Genomic DNA, 18432 nt, shown 5'->3' on the forward strand with positions numbered 1-18432 from the left:
GTCAGGTTCAAGAGATTCTCCTGCCTCAGCCTCCTGAGTAGCTGGGATTACAGGTGCCCACCACGTCCAGCTAATTTTTGTATTTTTAGTAGAGACAGGGTTTCACCATGTTGGCCAGACTGGTCTTGAACTCCTGACCTCAGGTGATCCACCTGCCTTGGCCTCCCAAAGTGCTGGGATTACAAGCGTGAGCCATCACACCTGGCCAAAAGTGATATTCTTAAGTTGTCTTAATCACTTCAGGGTAAGGTAAATATTGTAACATTATTGAAATCTGTAAGTGCATAGCTAGCTTAACCACTTCTGCATTGATGAGGAAAATTATACACTGCCTATTTCGTGTTACTATCACAACCAAAGAAAATTGAAGTTGGTGTCAACAACAAAAAGGAATCCACTCAGGATTCACCCATGCTAATGGCACAACTGCTATGAAACAGATGTTTCTGAGATAGTGGGCTGGAATTACCTGCTATAGACTTAAGTTTTCCACCTTTTTACTCTATTTGAACTACTTTAAAATATTAATTTCCAATGAAGAATATGTCTTTCCACCTTTACTTGAAAGCTAAAATTGTTTTTTTAGTATTTGGATGAACAAGAATATATTTATATTCATTTTTAAGTGAATGCTCTTAAATGAAAAAACAATTATAGAAATTCCTAGAGAAAGTCTTCAGACTTCTGACAATATATCCATAAACCAGTCTGAAAATCTCTATACACTTAACCTTTATGTATCCATGTAGATACAGATTCTGTCTTATTTATACATATTATGCTCAGTATTTATTTGCATTTACAACCAAAAGAAAATGTCAGCACAATAAACTTTAATATTTGCATACAGTATTTTTAAAATATTATACATTTCACTACACAATGTATTTTTATGATCTGCATTTATGTGTTCTCTGCCAAGTTAGTTGGCTGATGAGGACAATGGTTATTGTTTTCTAATTTCCTGCTGCATAAATTTTACCCAAAATGGGCATCTTAATTTTAATGGTGGTGGTTGGAGAAAAGGTGTTGGTGAAAGGTGATGCACAAAAAGCAAACAAAGAGAGAAGTGAATAATGGAAAGGGATGGGAGAAATTATCAGTGAGCCATCATTCCCAGAGGTTAGAACTTGTAGTTAGAACAAATCATTTTTGTGAATGGAACATTCTGAAAAGAAAATTTAATAAAATATTTTTAAAAGGAGCACGTTGCAACAATATCTTCCCTAAAAAAAGTCATCAAATATTCTGAGATTTTTGAAAGAGTAGTCTAAAGAAAGAAAACTATTTTACAAAGAGAACTCACAGATAATAGAAATTTTAAAGCTCGTCTCTCTTTTTCATTGAAAAGGAAAACTCAGTGCTTTGAAGTTGGGCAAGTTCAACCTGATAACACAACTTTCCTCTCTCAGTAGTACTAAGAGCTAAGAAATGTTTAAAACATATCTTTTCTTTTCATTTTGACCAATTTACAGCAGTCATAATTGTGCAATTATGGATGTTATTCTCCGTAATTATTATTATTATCTTTTTGGGGTTTTTTTTGAGACAGGGTCTTGCTCTGTGGCCCAGGCTGGAGTGCAGTGGTGCGATTTCTTCTCACTGCAAGCTCCACCTCCTGGGTTCAAGCCATGCTCCTGCCTCAGTCTCCCGAGTAGCTAGGACCACAGGCGCCCGCCACCATGCCCGGCCAATTTTTTTGTATTCTTACTGGAGACAGGGTTTCACAGCGTTAACCAGGATGGTCTCGATCTCCTGATCTCGTGATCCACCCGCCTCGGCCTCCCAAAGTGCTGGGACTACAGGCGTGAGCCACAGCGCCCGGCCTATTCTCCGTAATTCTTATTGATATTTTGTTTAAATGACTTCCTTTAATAGATTTGTCAATAAGATTTTAATAGTATGAAACTATCTATCAACGAGTTCAATATCTGTGACCTTATAAAATCACAAAGAAGTTTCAGAGCATCTGATACTCAGTTCCCTTTCTAAATGTGAAGTGCTTGTATTGTGTGAAAGGCTGAAAAATCTGCACATCACAAAAAGAAATAGCAGTTTGATAACTTTGTGAAGTGTTTTAAAATAACCAGGTTGGCTTTCTACGAGTGATAAAGAAAACGTTTTTACCTACCACAAAAGTAATAATATATATTTGAAAATAAATACCCAAAGCTGTGTCTAATATTTTCTTCGTCTAAATTTTATTGGATAGTAAGCTATTCACTTATCCTAATCACAGCAACTGACTGATATGATACTAGATCTATCAGAAAGAGATTTCAGAAGACCGAATTTTCTCTTTTATTTCTATGTGATCTAAAATTAACTTAATATAAACACAAAGCCTTTTCTTGAATTCAGATAAAGCATCCCTTACATTTTCAGAAGTTTCCATCATGTGAAGTAGTTGTATTACAATGTTCGCATTTACAAGTGAATGTTTTTAATAACAACAGTGGATCATATGCATCAAGGATCCTCACATCAAATCTTTTCCACAATGAAATCTTTCCCTAGCTACTTAAACACATATATTGTTCACATTTCAAATGCATTTTCCAAATTCCCAATCACTAATATTTACATCTAGTTTATTTAATGCTCTCTAAGAATAATTTTAAAACCCTAGATTTAGGACAATAAATTGCAACAAATAAAAGGTGAATTTGAAAATAAACCTTTGAAAGAGAAGCTTCTTAGGCTAACGGAATTGATGTTTATAAAATGGACTGTTAATTAGATAGAGTTAAATGTGAATTAAACAGGGATGAGAGGAGACAGAGCTTATACTTTGTGGCTCTTCATGTAATGTGAGCGTGTGTGTGTGTGTATGTGTGTGTGTGTACACATTTAAGTATCAATTGTATTTATTTCATAGACTTCTCTCTCTTTTACTCATGGTATCAGTTAGCATTTGCTGAGTAACAAACCACTCCACAATATAATGTAGTTAGGCAACAACCATTTATTTAGTTCAAAATGCAGGAGGTCAGCAATTTGGGCTGTTTTCAGCCTGGCAGGCCTTCTGATATGGTCTGTGATGGCTGTTATCAGCAAAGCTCTTTCAGGGGTCTTGGCTAGCGCAGCTGTACCAATGAAAGCTTTTCTCCACGTGATTTCTCATTCTCCAGCCGGCCAGCCTGGTTGTTCGCAGAGTGCTGTTTCATGCTCAGTGAGAGAGATCCCCAATGTGCAAATGCTTTTCAGACCTCAATCTTCTGCTGTCCCATTGACCAAAGCTGGCCACAAGGCCGGTCCCCAATCAACAGGGCAATGAAAAGCTTCACCTCTAACTGAGAGGACCTGCAAATATTGTCACCTTTTTGCCATCCACCACATCCACAATATTTTCCCATCTATGTTCTTCCCATTTTCTGCCTAAATATCTATCAGATTCATCCACTTCTCCCTCCAGGGTGACTTCGTAGAAGAAGCTTTCATTGTCTCCCATGTGCTACTGCAACAGTCTTCTAAAGGATTTCCCTCGACCATGCTTACTGCCTTACAAGAAGGCACCCGGGCAATCTTTTAAAAACATAGATAGTATTAAAACCTTTCAATTGGCTTTCAGTTATTTAAAGAGAAAAACCCAAGTCCTCACTATGACCTATAAGGCTCTCCATGATCTAGAGTATATGCTTCAAACATAGCTTGTGTCATCCCATAATGATGAGTGAGAACATGTTCAATAACACAAGGGTGCATGGCCAGAGACCTGACCTAGTCTGAAGGTATTCTAAGAAAGGAGATTTGAGCTGAGGTTTAAAAGATCTGTAAGAGGTACCTGCAATTAGTTTGAAAAAGGGAATGAGTATTTACAAATTAACATTTGTAATTTCATAATTATTTTTATGATTATATCAGTTTTCCTCACTGCAAAATCCTTTGTGCCTATCAAAGTGACTGAAAAGTGGCTTCCTCCAATAAGAAACTTTAAAACAATAAAGTTTTGGATACCTAAGCAAAGACTAAAATTTTAGACTTATATGAACCCTCCCACTTTCAGAACCAGCCTTCATTAATGTTTTAAACCATTATGTTTAATACATATGGTATGTTTCTGGACTTCACGTAAATAATAAGGAAATCTGGATTCTAGGACTAATTCAGGCATTACCTGTCTGGTAAACATTCTTGGTCTCAGTTTTCTTGTTGGAAAGTGAGAAAGTCTGTGAACATGATATTTAAAGTTCTTTCTGATTTTTTAAAATATTATGTGATTCCACAATTCTGAGACTCAAAAGAAGCAGAAAGTTTTAGCACAGGGATAGCCTCCTGTTGTAAGTGAACACACTATCTATTTATTTTTCTTAATTTGATTTACATATATAATGTGTCTTCAGTTTAAATAGCCAAAGGATATAATTATATATAAAAAGTAAATTGCTCAAAATGTTAAACTGTAGTGACTTTTAATAATTCAGACAAATGAAAAAATAAAGCATAGAATAGGGAATAGATTAAACATGTAATATGTAAACAATGGAATTTAATAGAATTAATCAACTTATCCCAGTTAATAGACTAATTGCCTTAAAGTTGTGAACTACTTAGATGCCTCACATTGAGAAACATACTGAATTTCCACAAGTTTTAACACATGGGACCTAATTATGAAGCATCTGGAAAATCCCAAAATCAAAACATGCATTTCAACAGGACAGTTTCAAAAGAGTATAACCTAGAGGCTATGTCCTCCAAGCTGAGTACAGCAGGAAATAGTTGGGCCCCCACATGTCAGGACAAAATTTTTGCAACATTTCTCAAAAGGGCATTTAGAAAGAGAAAAGCAAATAGACAACACAGCAGTGGGTATTTTTTAATATATTTCAGATTTTGCTTAAACAAAAACAACATATGAGATTCTGAAGTAATTCTATAGTGAATCAAATATGGGATTTTGAGCTTCTTAATACACAAAGTAATGGATTTTATTCTCCTAATTTTCCGAGGCTTCTGATGTAAGTTCCAGTTTATTTAGGAATGTACCTTACCCAGGGTGATAGAAAAGTATTGTTCAACTTCAGTTATATGATGTGAGCTTAATTTCTCAGTCTGCAATGAAAACGGAAACAGGTGTTAAAAGAATAAACTCTGGAGGTTTACCATCTAGGCTTTAATTCCAAATCCCCTTCAGAAAAATGTCTTAAGTTACTTTGGGTTTGATAAATTAAGTGTCATGTATTTTGTAGCATACCTACTAAAGAATAAGAAGTTATGAATTTCAACTACATGATAGAAGAATATGCAATGACAAGAATTAACACAAACACAAAAAAGGGCAGACAAAAATAAGAAAAAAGCAATATAGAACAGGTCATATAAATATAGCAAAAATGTTAGTAGAATTTAAGCCAAGATGTATCAAAAATTATATTAAACACGAATGGGCCATATGTTATAATTAAAAGGCAGAAGTAGACGAAAATGCAGACACCCAACAAACACTTTTTATTAATAATGCATATAAAAATAAGAATACAGAGATTATAAATTTTAAAATTGGAAATAGATTTACCTCATAAATATTAACACTTTGTCCTTAAAAATAGAATTTTAGTTATAGCAATAGCAAAGAGAGAGAGATGTTACAGCAAAAAGTATTATTGTATTTCAACAGGGTCATTTTATGAGAAAAGATGAAATAGACAACTGATCACCAATTACTTTTATTTTTAAAATTTTAGCATATTTAGTAAAATAGCAAATATCGATAAAACCAGAAGGATAAAAATATACATAAAATATCAGGGTCAGAGATTTTTCTCTATAAGGATATAATAGAAGGAAAAAACAATAAAGATGTAAAAAACTTGAATAGCAGAATTTAAAAATTGACCTAGTAGGCTTCTATAAACTACTCCATTCAACAACTACAGAATTCATGTTCTTTTACAATCTGCATATTTATAAAAACTTACTACATCCTGGGCTAAAAAGTAAATTTAACAATTTTTAAATAAGTTAAATCACATAGACCATTTTCTATGACTAGAAATTAGAAATCAATTCAAGAAACTGGAAGTTTTCTGTAAGTTTGGAAATTAAGAAATTTTTCTAATTATCAGTAACGTTAAGCATTTTTTTATATGTTTGTTGGCCACATAAATTTCTTCTTTAAAGAAGTGTCTGTTCATGTCCTTTGCCTACTTTTTAATGGGGTTGTTTGGTTTTTCTTGAAAATTTGTTTAAGTTTCTTGCAGATTCCAGATATTAGATCTTTGTCAGATGGATAGCTTACAAGCTTGTCTGTTCACTCTGATGATAGTTTCTTCTGCTGTGCAGAAGCTCTTCAGTTTAATTAGATCCTATTTGTCAGTTTTTGCTTTTGTTGCACTTGCTTTTGAATTTTCGTCATGAAATCCATTCCCGTGCCTATGTCCTGAACAGTATTGCCTAGATTTTATTCTGGGATTTGTATAGTTTTGGGTTTTACATTTAAGTTTTTAATCCATCTTGAGTTAATTTTTATGTAAGATTTAAGGGAGGGGCCCAGTTTCAATTTTCTGCATATGGCTAGCCAGTTTTCCCAGAACCATTTATTAAATAGGGAATCCTTTCCCCCTTGCTTGTTTTTGTCAGGTTTGTCGAAGATCAGATGGTTGTAGATGTGTAGCCTTATTTCTGAGATCTCTATTCTGTTCCTTTGACCCATGTGTCTGTTTTTGTACCAATACCATGGTGTTTTGGTTACTGAAAACTTGTAGTATAGTTTGAAGTCAGGTAGCATGATGCCTTCAGCTTTGTTCTTTGTGTTTAGGATTGCCTTGGCTATGTGGCCTCTATTTTGGTTCCATATGAATTTTCTTTTTTTTGAGACGAAGTCTTGCTCTGCCACCCAGAATGAAGTGCAATGGCACAATCTTGGCTCACTGCAACCTCCACCTTCCAGGTTCAAGCTATTCTCCTGCCTCAGCCCCCTAAGTAGCTGGGATTACAGGCACCCACCACCACACCTAGCTAATTTTTGTATTTTTAGTAGAGACAGGGTTTCACCATGTTGGCCCAGCTGGTCTCAAACTCCTGACCTCAGGTGATCCCCCCGCATCGGCCTCCCAAAGTGCTGGGATTACAGGTGTGAGCCACCATGCCTGGCCCCATATTAATTTTAAAGTAACTTTTTTCTTATTTTTGAAGAATGTCAATGGTAGTTTAATGGGAATAGCATTGAATCTATGAAGTACTTTGGGCAGTCTGGCCATTTTCACAACATTGATTCTTCCTATCCATGGTCATGGAATGTGTTTCCATTTGTTTGTGTCCTCCCTGATTTCCTTCAGCAGTGGTTTGTAGTTCTCCTCAAAGAGGTCCTTCACTTCCTTTGTTAGCTGTAGGTATTTTGTTCTCTTTGTAGCAATTGTGAATAGAAGTTCATTCATTATTTGGCTCTCTGCTTTTCTATTTTTGGTGTATATGAATGGTTGTGACTTTTGCACACTTATTTTATATCCTGAGATTTTGCTGCAGTTGCTTATTAGATTAAGAAACTTTTCGGCTGAGACAATTGGGTTTTCTAGATATAGGATCATGTCACCTACAAACAGAAACAGTTTGACTTTCTCTCTTCCTATTTGAATACGATTTATTTCTTTCTCTTGACTGATTGCCCTGGCCAGAACTTCCAATACTATGTTGAACAGGAGCGGTGAGAGAGGGTATAATTGCTTTGTGCCAGATTTCAAGAAGAATGCTTCCAGCTTTTGTCCATTTAGCATGATACTGGTTGGAAGTTTGTCATAAATGGCTCTTACTCTTTTGAGGTATGTTCCATCAGTACTGAGTTTATTGAGAGTTTTTAACACGAAGTGATGTTGAATTTTATTGAAGGCCTTTTCTCCGCCTGTTGAGATAATAATGTAGTTTTTGTCTTTAGTTCTGTTTATGTAATGAATTATTTTCATTGATTTGCATATGTTGAACCAGCCTTGCATCCCAGGATTGAAGCCAACTTGATCTGGTGGATAAGCTTTTTGATGTGCTGCTGGATTTGGTTTCCCAGTTTTTTATTGAGAATTTTTGCATCAATGTTCATAAGGGATATTGGCCTGAAGTTTTCTTTTTTTGATATATCTCTGCCAGGTTTTGGCATCAGATGATGCTAGCTTCATAAAATGAGTTAGGGAGAAGTTCCTTCTTTTCAATTGTTTGGAATAGTCTCAGAAGAAATGGTACCAACTCCTCTTTGTACCTTTGATAGAATTCAGCTGTAAATCTGTCTGGTCCTGGGCTTTTTTTGGTTGGTAGGTTATTTATTACTGCCTCAATTTCAGAACTTGTTATTGATCTATTCAGGGATTCAACTTCTTTCTGTTTCAGACTTGGGAGGGTGTATGTGTCCAGGAAGTTATCCATTTCTTACAGATTTTCTAGTTCATTTGCATAGAGTTTTTTGTAGTATTCTCTGATGGTTATTTGTATTTCTGTGGCATCAATGGTGATGTTTCCTTTAATATACTGTATTGTGTCTATTTGATTCTTCTCTCTTTTCTTCTTTATTAATCTAGCTAATGGTCTATGTATTTTATTTTGTTATATTTTATTTTTTCAAAAAAAAATCCTGATTCATTGATTTTTTTGGAAAGGGGTTTTTGTGTCTCTATTTCCTTCAGTTCCATTCTGATCTTGGTTATTTCTTGTCTTCTGCTAGCTTTATTGTTTGCTTGCTTTGGGTTCACTAGTTCTTTTAGTTGTGATGTTAAGGTGTTGGTTTGAGATATTTCTAGCTTTTCTATGTAGGCATTTAGTACTCTTAATTTCCCTCTTAACACTGCTTTAGCTGAGTCTCAGAGATTCTGGTACTTTGTGTCTTTGTTCTCACTGGTTTCAAAGAACTTCTTGATTTCAATTAGTGAAATTCACTATATTAATATATTTAAGATAACATATATTATCATCTCATGAATGCAGAAAATATATTTGACAATATTTAACATCCACTTTTATAAACTTAACATAATACATAGTATTTATGAGAAACATAAAGATAATTTACTTTAATGAGGAAAAATTGAAGTGTTGCTTTTGTGATCAGAAAGATGACTAAAACAAAAAATATATGTTTTATCCAAGATTTTACATGTGCATTACATAATAAATGATGAAAAAATATACCAGTCATAGACTAGATGAAAGTATTTGTGGCTGGCACAGTGACTCAGGACTGTAATCCCAGCATTTTGGGAGGCCGGGGCGGGTGGCTCACAAGGTCAGGAGATCGAGACCATCCTGGATAATATGGTGAAACCTCATCTCTACTAAAAATACAAAAAAAAAAATTAGCCAAACGTGGTGGCACACCCCTGTAGTCCCAGCTACTCGGGAGGCTGAGGCAGGAGAATCACTTGAACCTGGGAGGTGGAGGTTGCAGTGAGCTGAGATTGTGCCCCTGCACTCCAGAGGGGTGACAGAGTGAGACTCCGCCTCAAAAAAAAAAAAAGAAAGAAAGAAAGAAAGAAAGTATTTGCAACGACTATAACAAACAAATGAATATTATCTACAATATAGAGAGCTCTTGTACATGACAATCAACAGAAAAATGGCTGAGAACATAAACAGACAAGTCACAAAATAGGTAAACTAAATGGTTAAAAACATGTAAAGATTTTTAACCTCAGCAATAATCAAAGAAATTCCAATTAACATAATGACAGTATAGTATTCCCATTTCCATCAAATGAGAAAAAATATCTTATTTTCTAAAGGCAAAAAAAAAAAAAAAAAAAATGACCTATAGCAAACATGGTAAAAAGTTAATAGCTTTTAAATCTTGGAGGTCTATATTGAATGCTTATGTATTTCGAGGTATATGTGTTGGATGCTTATATATTTTGTCTTATTTCCTGGGTTTGAAATGATTCCTAGTCTAAAATTTAAAACTATTTCAATATAACCTTACAAAATGTTTTGTTATTTGAGGTGAGAGAGACTTAATTGTGACTCTATATTCACTATATGTGTAAACTTTTACAAATTTTATACCTTCTCTAAACCTTCATTTTCTCATTTATTGAATTGGATACACAGCTGTCTTATACGATTATTTGTAAGCATTAAAAAGAAATTAAAATGCTAACCGTGACAGGCCCCAAGAGGAATATCTGTCAAAAAGTGACATTCTACAAATATTTTCACTTCTTTTTCATAAGAAATTATTGAAAGCAGATTATTTTTCATGCCCCCTCAATTTTCAGCATCTCTTCATTTCTTGATCTACAAAATGGAGTGATAATATTTTATTCACCTACACTAGGTAGCTGTGTGAACCTGCTATGAGAACAGGCTTTGGCTGCTCATTTCATTCAGAGTAGAAGTGATGCAGGATTTTTCTCAGTCCCTTTTCTGGAGTCCCAGCAAGGGTACCCTGCCTACTTGGCCCAACATACTCAGCCTCTTCAAGAGGAGGCACATGAGTGAGTGAGTACGGGATTCGGCCGGCCACTCAGCTGACACAGGAGCAAACTCCAAGCAGGGCCTGCAGCCAGACCAGGCATGTCATCTTGAGGGGAACACAGTGGCACTCAGGCAAGAGTGCCTGTGATCCCAAAGCCCCAGAGCGGGTGTTAGTCTGCTGATTAGCTCTTTTAGTTTCACTGTCCACAGACCAATGAACAGCGGTATGTTAGCAGCTCAGTCAGCCCCTGACCCTGTTGCATGAGGTAGCTGCCCTCCACCAGCAAAGGCAAAGGGCCAGTGTGACAGTCTTTCTGAGTACTCATACTTGGTGGGACCCAAGCTCTTGTCCAGCATCCAAGAAGAATGAGGTCACACTTGATTACTGAAGAATGGCGAGGGCAGATAATTTTGTTGAGCAATGAAAACAGCTCTCCACAGAGAGGGGAGCGGGAGAGGGGATGGGAAAGGCAGGTCACCTTCCCCTGAAGTCAGGAGGTCTCTTCCCTGAAATCAGACCATCTCCTTTCCACCAGACCATCTCCACTCTACCAACCGAGTCTGGGTCTTTACAGGCACAGGGTGGGAGTAGCGTGGGCCATAGGTAGTATTGGAAAAGGCAACATTCAATTTGTTAAAAGGCGTTATTCAGAAAGAACCAATCAAGAGAGAGTGAGCAAACAGGAATAGAAGTTCTTACTCCGGTCTGCAGGTTTCAGCATGTTTTGGGCTTTAAAGTGGGGTTTCACCAGGGACTTGCCCATGTCTGCCTAGGATTTCTCTGCCTTCTGCCTCTATTAGAAGTGGGTCCTCAGAATGGCTGACAAATCCCTCCCTGAGCTGCCCTCTCCTCCACACTGTTAATCTGCCAACCTCTTCTCCTCCTCCTCTCTGCACTTGGTCCCAGCCACACTGGCCTTCTTGCTGCCCTTTGTACATTTCAGGCAAGTTGTTACTTAAAACTATTTCACTGCTGTTATCTCTGCCTACAACACTTCTCAAATTGTCCACATGGCCAACCCTCTCACCTCTTTCAAGTCTTTGCTCTAATGCCAACTTTTCTAGTACACTTATCCAAATCAGCCTATTCAAATTACAACACTGCCCAACCAGCTATTCACTGTTTTGATTCCACTTACATGCTCTGCTTGATGTTTTTTCCACAGCACCTATCACTCTCTAACAGACTGTATGACTTGCTTATTTATTATGTTTATTGTTTATAGTCATCCTTTCCATGCTACTATATAACCTCAATAAAAGCGGAGGCTTTTGTTTTCCCAATAATGTATTTCATGTAACCTGAACACTTCCCGACACATGAGAGGCACTTGATAAATATTTGATAAATATTTGTTGAATGAGTAAACGTATGTGAAAAGCATATTCTTTGCGGGAAAAAAAAAACATGACCTTGGAGCTTTAAGCAATTTGAACTTTTATTGGACGAATAAATATCTCTTGTCTGTCTTTATGATTTATGGAATTGCAGATAATTTTGTAAATAGAAATACAAAAAATATTCACAGAAAGTTCCTACAAATACATACCATCAACGTATATAATTCTTTAATTTGACTCTAACTACAGAAATAACACTTGTGGAAGAAGATGAAGTATTCTTAAGGAACTGTGATATGTGCCAGTAAGTAGTCCTGTCAGAATCCTATGCTATCAAGAACAGAGAAAGGTGGTTTGGGTGTGTATAGGAAAAGATGTAAATAACATGTCAAGTGACAAATCCTCAAAATACTGTCCCAAGTTTCCAAAAATAATTGTTACCTACATTTGACTGCATCTGTCAGAAGTGTTTGAACCAGAGCAACTCCATCTTGAACAGGTGCTGAGTAAAATAAGACAGAGACTTACTGGACTGCATTTCCGGGAGGTTAGACATTCTAAGTCACAGGATGAGATAGGAAGTCAGCACAAAATACAGATTGCAAAACCCTTGCTGATAAGATAGATTGCAGTAAAGAAGCTGGCCAAAATCCACCAAAACCAAGATGGCGGCAAAAGTGACCTCTGGTTGTCCTCACTGCTCATTATACGCAATTATAATGCATTAGTATGCTACAAGACACTCCCAGCCATGCCATGACAGTTTACAAATGCCATGGCATTGTTAGGAAGTTACCCTGTATGGTCTAAAAACGGAAGAAACCTTCAGTTTTGGGAACTGCCCAACCCTTTCCCAGAACACCCATGAATAATCCACCCTTTGTTTAGCATATAATCAAGAAATAACTGTTAAGTATCCTTAGTCCAGGAGCCCAAGTTGCTGCTCTGCCTATGGAGTAGCCATTCTTTCATTCCTTCACTTTCTTAATAAACTTGCTTTCACTTTACTCTATGGACTCTCTTTGATTCTTTCTTGCAGGAGATTCAAGAACCCTCTCTTGGGGTCTGGAATGGAACCCCTTTCTGGTAACATTTTAAAATTGCATTTCCAAAAGATTTTCTAGATAATTGCTGCAACAAGTAATTGGAATTGGGTTCTATAACCAGCCAGTGGGAAAAATGCGCTCACAGATGTTTATTTGTTTGCCAAAGTGTTGTACCCTTTTCTGTTTGTTCAATTTACTTAAAATATATATAACTACTTTGCATGTCAAATTACATTATAAAATGCCGGTATAAAAATAAATTTAAATAGGACAGTCTACTATAATTTTAAACAAGTGTTTGAATCCCATGCCAAGCTTGAAGTAAGGACAAAGCTGTAAATGATTACTTGGTCACATCGCTTGCAGTGTGGCAGGGAGTCCCAAGCCATCCGCAGCACACATGTGGTCATTCAGGCATCACTCTACTGTGTCCTGCTTTTTCTGTGTTCCAGCAAAAAGTCCAAGCATCTTGATCTTATTCATTTTTTCTGCTTCTACCAGCTGTGACAATTAGAGATTCCCTCATGGTCGAATCAGAAGATTTTCCAGCCAACAAAGTATACATCTTTGCTGCAGTTTGTCCAGAAAACTTTTTCGTCTGAGGTATATGTTTTCTACATTCAGGCATCTGAGAAGGACACTGATAATTTGGAATCAAAGCAAACTATAACACAGTGGGCATTTTAGAAAGAATTGACTGACTACAAGGCTCTAATTTGGCTATGATTTTCCACTCCATATGGTTCTCTGTAAATACACTTAGTGAAAATTAAGTATCCCACGAACTGATATATATAGAGAAAAAGGAAGTAAAAGATGTTTCTTTCTACCTTCAGTGCATTTGCAATCTTGTTTAAGAGAAATTACATGAGCACTTATATTTTTAAGAAGACAGCATCTGATTAATAATTTCTAAATAAATCACAGAGGTAGTCAACAGAAAGATACACCAAAATGGAGTAGCATGCTTTGTGAAGGAGCTAGATTGGAAAGGAGGTAGCAGAAAACAAGCTATTTCACTGCCGGTGTTGGAGGGAAGACAAGCATACATTTTTAGCCTTACCTCACCATAAAGGAATGTAGCATCCTGCCAGCAGTTCTTTGGTTTATATTGTATATGCACATACATGCAAATTTCAGCTGGCTCTTCTCCATAGTAAACTGACCTCATCTTGCCTATCTCTCATCAAATGTCTTTAATACCTGCTATCTATCTCATGATTAGCACCTCCCAGTCCCACATCCTCACTGCACCTTTTAAGCCATATCTAGGCCCCACAATTAGAAATATTAGTGCGCTGTACTACTCATGAGAACCAGTTTAGCACACTGGTTTTTCTCATAAAATAGAAAACATAGGGTCACTATAACAATGGGTTTCATCTTACCAGCTTATCAAGGAGCCAAGGAAGAGACAGCCAGTGTAGTGGTTAACTGCCTGGTTGCTTAAGCCAGCAAGTCATACTCCCTGGGTTAGTATGCTGGGTATACCATTTCCTGGAGCTCTGACACAGCAAATTTCCAAACCTCAATGTGCTGATTTATAAAGTGGAGGTACTAATGGTACCTCACAAGGTAATTTTGAAGATTTAATTGGTTAACACCTCTAAAATGCTTTGAGCAGGGCCCTATCTAAGCAGTTTTACTATTTCTATTAATAATTTTATTACTGAGTGAACTGAGAAAAGAGTCATCTGGCTTACTTAAAACATCAACCTCCTTTCATAGAAACATTTTCAGTTTTTAAAATGTATAATGTCAGTTTAATTTGTCAAAACTAAGTACTTTAACATAAATCTTCAGCCCATACCAACCAATGGCGAATTCGGGGATACCTTAAGGCCACTGAAAAACCAAACAGCACCCTCAACCTATAGGTCTGCCATACTTGAAGGCTGGAACTCTGGTCGCTGTCTCCAGGCCTGGCCAATGCTGAAGGCAGAATGTGCTCAGAGGTTATAGGGATCTCCAAAGCCATTAGACTAGTGGGAATTTGAAGATTTTTCTTTTCACTGTCCCTAAAACACTGGGAGTTAACAAAATGTTTTTGGAGCTCTCCTCGCTGCCTAAAATGGAAAGCCCACTGAAGATTGGAGACTTATTTCCATGGCAGTTTTTCATTCAGACACACATGTCATAAGCAACTGTAGCTCCAGCAAAGTGTTATGCAGAGGCTGTGACAGAGACTGCTAGCTGGCCACCAAATATCTCTGCTTTTCTTTCCCAGTATGCATTAGTTGCTGAGAAGGAGCCTCTTCCCCTCCCCCAGGAAGGAACATTTTCCAAGACCATTTACATCTGGGTCGAGACATGAGACTAAATCCTGGAGAATGGAAAGTTGGCAGAAGTGATATTTTAACAATATTTTCCCATGAGATTTCCACTCTCTCTATTCCCATCGGCAGGCTGGATTTCGAGGCTGAGTGATCTTGGACGCTGAGTGTTTCATAAAACTGGGTCCCTATGAGCTGCAGAGAGTAGAGCCCCAGCTGCCACTTCAGTTTGATATGAGTGAGAAATAAATTTATATTATGTTAAGCCACAAGGAATTTGGGGTTTATTTGTTTCAGCATCTAGCATTACATTGTTGTTAATAAAGGGGTATAACTTAGAGAACAGACTTTGCCCAGTAGCAATGACGGCCAAAGCACAGGCATAACTTGACATTCACCACAGCCTTAAAAAACAAAATACATGTAGATATCTCATTAGACAGTACAATGAGAAAATCTCAGACTACTATAAAATGTTACCAAGAAGTCTGGTTTCATTGTCTTCCAAAGGGATCCAGAGCTACAAATTGTGCAACCGTTCATGAATTTAAGCATTTTCCAGACCAATGAGGTTCAGATATGTTTTGAATAAACATCTAATTGCCTGGGTGCTTATTTAAAAACAAAATAAATCTCCATCCTTTTAAAGGCCTTTATATGAATAATAACTATTATCATAGTAGTTATTGGATGAAATCATCTATAACTAGAGGAATATGAAACAGTAGCTATACAATTTCTTAGCAGAGGGTGAAGTTTTTTGGGTCTTCCCCAGGCCAATTTCTCATCGTAATTATTTCTAAATCATTACCTTATGGTGACTTTCACCACAACAGAAACCCAATTCTGTATGATGTTTAAAAGAGATACAGAAGAGTATCTGTCAAAAATAATTATTATGGCCGAGAAAGAGTGAATGTCTGACTTTAGTCAAAGAAAATGTTTATGTAAAGGGAAAATGTCTGTAAGAACTTAATAGATTTAGTGCCATTATAAAGAATTATTATACGAGATTGATGTCGGTAAATTCCAGTAAAAACCATGCCGTCCACCTTCCTTAGTAGACCCTGTCTCCAAATAAATGCTTAGTAAAAAGGCAAATCCCTTGAAAGGAAGGATTTTACTGTCCTCCTGCTAAATCAGCTTTATGAGCCATTTGCTTAACTTGTCCTGTGTCTTGTCAGGTGTGTCTTATGTTTACCATACTTGTCAGCATTTGTTCTCACCTTTTGCTCAGCTGTACCTTTTAATGTATTGACAGATTCCTTCATCAAATTTAATGGGCTCTTTCAGACAAAGGAATAATTAACTAATCAGATCTTATTTGCAATAATCCTAAGAAACCAATTTCCCTGGGGGTTCCCCAGACTGTTAAAAGCATGCTCCAGGCCTATAAATAATGGAGGCCTACATCACGGGGTATTTGTCATGCCCATGAAGTGGAGGCTTTCACACAGGGATACACTTTCCTTGAAAATGTTCACTTCAAGTTCTTCCTCTTCTTTTCTTTTCCTGGTTATTTTTAACTAATACAAATTGCTTGGTGTAAATACTCAAACATTTAATTTTAATGTAAAGTTAGAAAAAAGGTAGCATTCTTACAAATATTTTGTCAATGCATCCATTGAGAAACATTTCAAACATAAAGCTCTGTGATATTTTATTTCTAGAGCACGAGAAGAGCTCCAATTTTCTGACAATAAAATACAGAATCAGACCTTCACCACTGCATTGAGTGACCATTTGTTTTAAACTCCTTCATTCTGCTAACAACCTACCCAAGGCATTTTAGAGGAATTATACTCTTTCGCTGACTGTCCATTCATAGAATTCACATATAATTGACATCAGCCAACTTCAAGGAAGGCCAATCAAAGTACTGTATCTCTCTAGTAATAAAAATTGGTTAAGACAGCACTTCCCAATCTTATCCTTAGCATGGGCCACATAAAATTGATATTAATTAGAATGTCACATGAAGCTGCTGATGGACACAGGTGGCTAGTCAGGGGACTCTGGCTACCTCAGATTCTGCTTGCCTGCTCTGAAGGCTGAAGATATTCTTTTTTTTTTTTTTTAAGATGGAATCTTGCTCTGTCACCCATGCTGGAGTGCAGTGGTGTGATCTCCGCTCACTCCATGCTCCACCTCCCAGGTTCACACCAGTCTCCTGCCTCAGCCTCTGGAGTAGTGGGGACTACAGGCGCCTGCCACCACGCTCGGCTAATTTTTTGTATTTTTAGTAGAGACGGGGTTTCACCGTGTTAGCCAGGACAGTCTCGATCTCCTGACCTCGTGATCTGCCCGCCTTGGCCACCCAAAGTGCTGGGATTACAGGCATGAGCCACCGGCGCCGGGCCCGAAGGCTGAAGACACTCTATACTCAGCACATACACGACTCATTCAAGGCATTTCAGTATTACTGCAATACTCCAGTGTGCTTGGTCACAGTAATAAAAGTAGTAGGTTAAGGCAGATGTTAACAAGACAAATAAGACCGATTCAAGATGATGAGATTCGATTCCAGTTTGAATTAGAGAGAAAGCTAGAATCTATTTTCCTAAACATTTGGTGGGCTAACAATATGAGCCTGGCAAAGCCAGGGCTCCTCTGTGGGGCCTAAAGATAGTGACTTTATGTGAATGCATTAGTGCCTCAGAGAAAAGGAAGCATACCCCTGAATGTTTCATTTATATGAGCCAATAAATGCCATTTTGTACTTAAGCCACTTTCTGTGATACACAATTGTAGTTGTAACTGATAAATGTCTACATGGATCACATTATTCTGAAATATCTGTTCAGCTGTTTTCTCCCCATCTGCACTATAAATTTGCTAAGGATAGGAGCTACGTAATTAGCCAAATTTATATGCTCAGCAAAGTACATAGGCCATATAACGAAGTGGTACTCCATCAAGATATACGATTGTGAAACTGAATTTATGTATGTGTATTTTAATTAAGAACTATGAATGTAATGGAATCAAATTTTGGTCTGTTTATCCCATAGATTTCTGAGCAACTTTATAAACAAGACCTTAAGTATTTGGATGCCTTAGAATATAGCCTATAAGAGGAAAAGATAAAGAGCTACATGACTTCACTTAAAAATTATATTACTGAATTTATTATTTGGTCATTCAAAGCTGTAAACTTCCTCACCCAAATCGAATGGCCTTAAGGTTAAAATAAACAAACAGTATCAACAAAAATCCAAAAACTCCTACTTTTCAATTCTGTTCTCTGGCATTTTTTTATTCTACCCTCTCTTCCTAAATCATGTAATCTAATTGCTCTTCCTCTTCTTTTTTCTTCTCTCTCCCATAAGAGAAGTCAATTATCAATTCTAAAACTTGAAAGTGGTGGACATATGGTCATGATG

General features: G+C 36.9%; 1 long non-coding RNA gene across 1 annotated transcript in view; it reads right to left on the bottom strand.

Annotated features, from left to right (window-relative positions):
* Window positions 1–1675: 1675 nt before the first annotated feature.
* Window positions 1676–18432, bottom strand: part of LOC105486124 (uncharacterized) — a 329958-nt gene continuing 313201 nt past the window's right edge. The window contains exon 12 of the long non-coding RNA XR_011620990.1: window positions 1676–5055. This is a non-coding gene — a long non-coding RNA (uncharacterized lncRNA). The remainder of the gene's footprint in view (window positions 5056–18432) is intronic.

Source organism: Macaca nemestrina, chromosome 3 (genome assembly GCF_043159975.1).
Source record: "Macaca nemestrina isolate mMacNem1 chromosome 3, mMacNem.hap1, whole genome shotgun sequence".
Lineage (NCBI taxonomy): Eukaryota > Metazoa > Chordata > Mammalia > Primates > Cercopithecidae > Macaca > Macaca nemestrina.